The following is a 6,304-nucleotide window of genomic DNA, read 5'->3' on the forward strand; positions in this document are numbered from 1 at the left end:
TGTGGGTGGGGGGGGGCCTGGCGCCCCGCCAAGCCCCGCCTAGTCGTCGCGGCTGGAGGCGGCCCGACCCTCGGCCGCAGACCTGCCTGGACCAGACCCGTGCAGGCACCTGGATTTAGGAAATAGGATAAGACAGCCTTCCCCTTCACAGGCCCGCCCGCGCTCTGTCCCAGCCCTGTGTGACAGGACTGACTCCTGACCACGCCTGCACCCCATAGGGGTGACAGTACTGAGAGCGGGACAGAGCACATGTCTGAATCCAGACTCTGGGTGAAGAAGCCATCTGGCATCTAGCCCAAAGGCTTGCTGTTCCATTGCACGCTCCTTATGACGGGAATCTCACGACTGCAGACCCGCTGGGATCTGCCTCAGTCCTGTCCCTCCCACTGGTCTAACCCTTCCTCCCACCCTTGGGTGCTGACCAGGCCCCTTAAAAGAGCTCACCTCCAGGCTGAAGAGCCTCAGGCTGAGCATTTTCTCTTCTAAGAGCTGCAGGGAGCACAGGCCAGAAGAGGAAGCTGGGGTGAGGGAGGCGGCCCCAGAACAGGCTGTTCATCAGGACTGGAATGTGTCCCCCTGAGCTTCCTGCACTCGGGCCACCTGGGAGGCCTGGAGTGACGGCCAGAGCAGGAGGCCCTCTCCAGGCCCTTCCTGCCCATGGATCGTCCCCACTCCCCCCTCTGTCACCTGCTCTGCTTGAGGGAGCATTTTCTGGGACTCAGTTCTGAGCCTTCTGGTCTCTGTTCCTCCTCACCCAGTGGCTTTTTTGCATCCAGAAGAAGGGCGGGGCTGCCTGGGCAGGTGGTGAGCTCCCTGTCATCGCAAATATTCAAGCAGAGGCTGGATGAGTTCTGCTGGGGGTGACTGCCTTTGACATTGATGCGATTCTGGGGCTGACAGAGTGGCCGTGACCTTGCCCTGTGACCATGTGGAGCTCCAGGACTTGGAGCTGGACCACAAATGAGTGTTATTATCCCCTCATAAAAGCGAACTAAGTATATGTGCTGTCCCTGAGCCCAGCTGTGGCACACCAGCTCCAGTGCTACCCAGGTCTCCTGTCATCTCCCCATACTTATAATCTGGGCCTCCGTTCCTGCTCGGCTACTTCAAACCATTTGGCCTGATTTACGGCATGGCAGATTGTGGTTATTAAAGTTATTCCGTACTAGTAATTTTTAAATGCATCGTGGAATTATGGGATGTCCGAGCCGAAAGGAGTCTTAAAAAATTATCTCATCCAGCCCCCTCACTTTGCAGATAGGCATCCTCTGTCGCTGGAGGGGATGTCACTGGCCGGAGGGGACATAACATAGTAGACTAGCAGCCGAGGCCAGGGATCCTGGTTCCAAAACCAGAGCATTTTTTGGTTGGTTGGTTGGTTTTTGTGTTTTTTAAATACCTTATAATAAAGGCCTATTTATGCCTATAAAGTTAGCAAAAACTAAATGTAAAAGGTTAAAACTCTTTGCTGGCAAGGCTGTAGAGAGTAAATGCTGCTAACAATTTTGCAGGGCAATTTGGCAACTCCTTACAAAAGTCCATGAAAATGATCCTACCTGCTTTTTGCCCCTAGCCTTCTACTTTGGGGACTTTACCCCAAGAAAGTAGCTATAGAAAAAAATATATCGTTATGTAGGTTAAGGTGACTGATCGCACATGGTCAACTGTGCAGTTCGAGTCCTGCACCTGGAGGCTTGGGGATCACTCCCAGTGCCTGTGTGTACCTGCCCAAAATCCCAAAAAGGAGAATAGAGAAGGGATTCTGGAGTGACCATTCCCCACAGGGGTTGCTTTCTTTCTCTTTCTCTCTCTCCTCTCTCTATTTCTCTCCCTGACAATTATACACACCCTCTAAAAAGAAAAAAGTAAAAGAGATACATGTACTGCTCTTATTGATGACATGTTGTCTTACACTGAAGAAGCTCTGTGTTTTATCTGAGGCTTAATAGACATTTTAATAAACATTTTGGGAAATGCAGCTTAAACAGTAGTGACACTGGAGCTAGGCAGCAGTGCTGTGGTCAAACACAATGCTCTGCGAGGCTGACCCATGTGGGAAAGTTCCAGATTCACACCCACAGACACCCTGATTACGCTGGGCGTGTGCCTACCTATGGTCCTGGCTGGTCTGAGCTAGGGATGGACCACAGCGTCAAGACCACGTGGGGGTGTGGTTTCTCTGTCTGTCACTGACCCATGGAAGAAATTAATTTCAAAATAAACCTTAAAGACAAAACAGGGAGGGGCCAGCAGATGACGTGGTGGTTAAGGTACTGGACATCCACGTGGCCGACCGTTACCATGGTTTGAGTCCCAGACCTGGTGCCTTGTTTTTTCCCTTTCCCTCACTCTCTCTGTGCCTCTCTAGTGAGCACACGTACCCTGTAGCAAATTTAAAAATAATAATAAATAAAATTAAATAATTTTTAAGTGGGGGACAGTAGGTGTTATGGGGGTTAAGGAGTCTGGATCCCCCATGGCTGATTGTGCCACTGGAGTCCTGGACCCTGCAGCTTGAAAATGATACTGGGCATGTGTGCATGCTTGCCCAAAATCTCTACAGGAGAATGGTGGAGAAGGGACTGCAACATGGCCATCCCCCCCTAGGGGTGATTTCTCACTCTCCCTCCCTTTCTTTCTCTCTGTCTCTCTCTGACGAGTGCAAACAAAACAAAACTCTTTCCACATAGAGCACATTGGTTAAGCACTGTATATAGACAGCCAGATCCCATATTGCTGACCACAGTTCAAATCCTAACCCCAGTGGCCTGGAAAACACACTGGGTGGATATGCATGTGTGCCCCAAATCCTGACCGGATGGAGAATGGAGAAAAAAGGATTGCACTGTGACCACGCCCCACCGGGAGGTGTTCTCTCTCTATCTCTCTCTCTCCCTCCCTCTCTCTGGCAGTGCACGCACCCTGTGGCAACACAAAAAAGAAAAGTAGCAGCACTAGACTTACATTACTGGAGTCTGGCCAACATAGAAGTGTAATCCAGAAGGAAGAGTGACCATAAGACTGAAGTCAGCCGACATGGACCTGGAGGAACACTTTCTCTGTCCCACTGTGTGGCCTCCCCTTCTCTGGCCCTTCCCCTCCCCAGACCTCACTTTCTGCATCTGTGATATGGAGGTAGACCCAGTGATTGCTGAATTCATTTCAGCGCTAGCAACTCAGGCCTCCTTTTGTTGGAAGCAGCCATGAACGCAACCAAAGAATGTCGGTTGCCCGTCCTTGTCATTAAGTGAATGTCCTCAGAGGCAGGTAGCTAGCTTTCTAACGGGGAAGAGATTTCAGTCTTCAAGTTTTGCTCCTTCCAAATGATCAGAACCTGGATTGCTTTAGAGTTTGATGTGTTTTTATCTTCTCTGCAAAATCTCGGAAGAACTAGAAAATAATTCAGCAAGATCCCTATTATTTAAGTCTCTATTCAGGGCCTTGCCTCCTCCAGAAGTGGATGCCTGCACTTCCCCGAGCAGACATTTATTGGGTGCCTACGGTGTATCAGGCATGAGGTGCTTCCTGGGCCTCCAGGCTGCCGTGGGAACCTGGGAAACGTTAGATTAAGCTGTGTGACGTGGCCAGTATTGGACAGTTTTTTTGTTGTTTTTGTATGGTTTTATTCTTTCATAAGAGAGAGGGGGAGGGTCAGCTGGGTCTCATGCTGTGATCCCTCCCTGAGAAACTTCGCAACCAGTCGGGAGCAGGAGGAGCCAGTGACGTGGCATGTACAAGTGGACCGGGAAACTGAACCCGGGATCACCTGTATGGATCCCGCCTTGCATAAGCAGCGCGTTATCGCTGCACCACCTAGCTGCCCCCAGCTGGGTTTGACCTACGGAAATGGCCGTTTTATTTGGTTTGCCTACATGGAAAAAGGTATCAGTAGAGAGCAGTATGCTTCCTACTGCAACTGAGAGGTTGACATGGTGCAGTGTAGGCTTAGGAGTGAAGGAGGAGGAACTCAAGAACCTCACCTTGAAGAATCGATAATAGTAATAAATAGCTCGCTTCACTGAGTGCTTACCCCCTGCCTGACTGTCCTAAGCGCTTTACATCATGCATTTAGTCATTCCACTGTTACTTATTAAACCCCTTCATTGTGGCAGCTACTTGCTAGATGCTTGGGGGGTGGGGAGGATCTGACAATAAAAAAGAGAGACCAGAAAGATCTGCCCTGAAGGGACAGGGAGAAAAGACAGACAAGAAACAATAAGTAAAATACTGATAGGCGATGATAGATGAGACTGAGTGAACGTTGGGGAGGTTGGGGAGGTTGGGGTCCCCGATGGAGAAGTTGTGGCTTTGAATAGGGTCATCTAGGCGGATCATGGAGAAGGCTGGAGAAGGTGACTTTGGGGCAATGGTGTGAAGGAGGTGAGGGAGTGAGCTGGTCTGATGCCTGAGGCAAGAGCCATGAGGTGGGGGAAAGAGCATGTGCAGAAGCCCTGCTGTCACACCAGGGCTGGTGAGTCCCAAGAAGAACAGGCTAGAACAGAATGCTGGAGAAGAGGCAGGAGGTCAGAGAAGCTCTGACCAGACAGCACAGTGTGTGACATGTTTGTGAGGGAGGTTCTCTATTTTTCTTTTTCAGTTTTGAAAACAGAGACACCGAGAAATTAAGTAGCTTGCTGAAACAGTGTCTCATGGAAAAGCTAGGGGCAATGGACATCTGTGGGAGGCTTTTAACCAGGTCAGGGGTAAGACCAGATTCGAATGTTTGTGCCCCCTCTCCCAATTCATATTTTGAACTTCTAACTCCCAAGGTGATGGTAAGAGAGGTCTCCTAAGAGAGGTCTGGGCCCACCAGGTGGTGTGGTGGCTAAGGTGGCTGAATCCCATACGGCTGACTGCATGGTTTGAGTCCCAGACCCAGCAGCTTGAAAACCACACCGGGCACATGTGCATGCATGCTCAAAATCTCAAAGAATGAAGGGAAAGGGACTTTGGTGTGGTCATCCCCAGGAGGTGATTTCTCACTCTCTCTCTCTGTCACCACTCTCTGTGTGTCTCTTTCCAATGAGCTCACATGCCCTATAACAAACTAAACAAAGAAAAAGAAAAAAAAAGGTGAGGCCTTTGGGAGATGATGAGGTCATGAAGGCAGAGCTCTCATTATGGGACTAGCGCCCTCTCATGGTGGGAGAGACCCTCACCCTTCCACCATGTGAGGACTCAGCGAGGAGATTCCATTCTATGAACCGAGAAGCCAACCCTCACCAGGCACCAAATCCGCTGTGTTGATCTGGGACTTCCTGTCCTCCAGAACGGTCAGACTCAACCCTGGCACTTATAAGCTGCCTGGTCTATGGTATTTTGTTACAGCAGAGGGAAGGTGTGGAAATAGCCCAGGCCTGCAGTGCTGTGGCTGGGACCTGGACTCGGAATGCAGGGACAGAGCTGCAAAACCTGGCCCTGGGAGAGCAGTGGAGGGTCAGGCCAGGTGAGCAGGAAGAGGCTTGAAAGCCGGGCTGGCCCTGGGCTTATTTATTTAACAGACACCATTAGCACTTCTTGTGCTCCAGGAAATGGCCAAGCTTTCCCATACATTAACCCTTCAGTCCTCACCACAACCTGGAGAGTAGGCACTATTATTTATTATTATTCCCATTTTTAAATGGGATTATGTTGTATGCAAGTTATAGCTCAGTGAAGTCCATTTGTAAAGGAAGCACATTTGTTTTTCCTATTGTAAATACTTGATGATAATGGAGGAATTTTAGAAAATAAGACAAGAAAACAGAAAATAAATGACCCATGTTTCCCCTTCTCATCCCAGATAATAGAGATATGTGAGTGTATTTACTTAGAGTCACATTTCTTCTATTGTTCCCATTTTATAGATGAAGACATTGAAGTCTGGAGAGATTGGGCAGTTTGCCCAGAGTCACATATTCAAACCCACATCATCTATCTCATGTCCAGGGTCTTAATCACCATGCTCTGCTGCCAGTAGGCCCACCCTGGAATATCAGAGTTGGTGGGTTCCACTACAACACCACGCTCTCCGAGGGGCCAGCAGGTGGCATAGTGGTTACAGCACTGGACTCTCACATGGCCAACACAGTGGCAGCTTGAAAATCATGCCAGACATGTGTGCATGCCTAAAACCCCGAGAGGAGAATGGAGAACAGCGTGGCCATCCCCTCAGGGAGGTGATTTCTCACCTTCCCTCTGCCTGTTTCTCTCTGGTGAGCACGTGCATCCTATGGCAAAACCCTTTAAAAAAAAGAAAAAAGACACCGTGCCCTTGACCCCAGCCCCCACCTCCCAGTCACACGGCCCCCAACACCAGTTCACA

The sequence above is a fragment of the Tupaia chinensis genome, unplaced genomic scaffold (genome assembly GCF_000334495.1).
Source record: "Tupaia chinensis unplaced genomic scaffold, TupChi_1.0 Scaffold000104_1, whole genome shotgun sequence".
In the NCBI taxonomy this organism is placed as follows: Eukaryota; Metazoa; Chordata; class Mammalia; order Scandentia; family Tupaiidae; genus Tupaia; species Tupaia belangeri.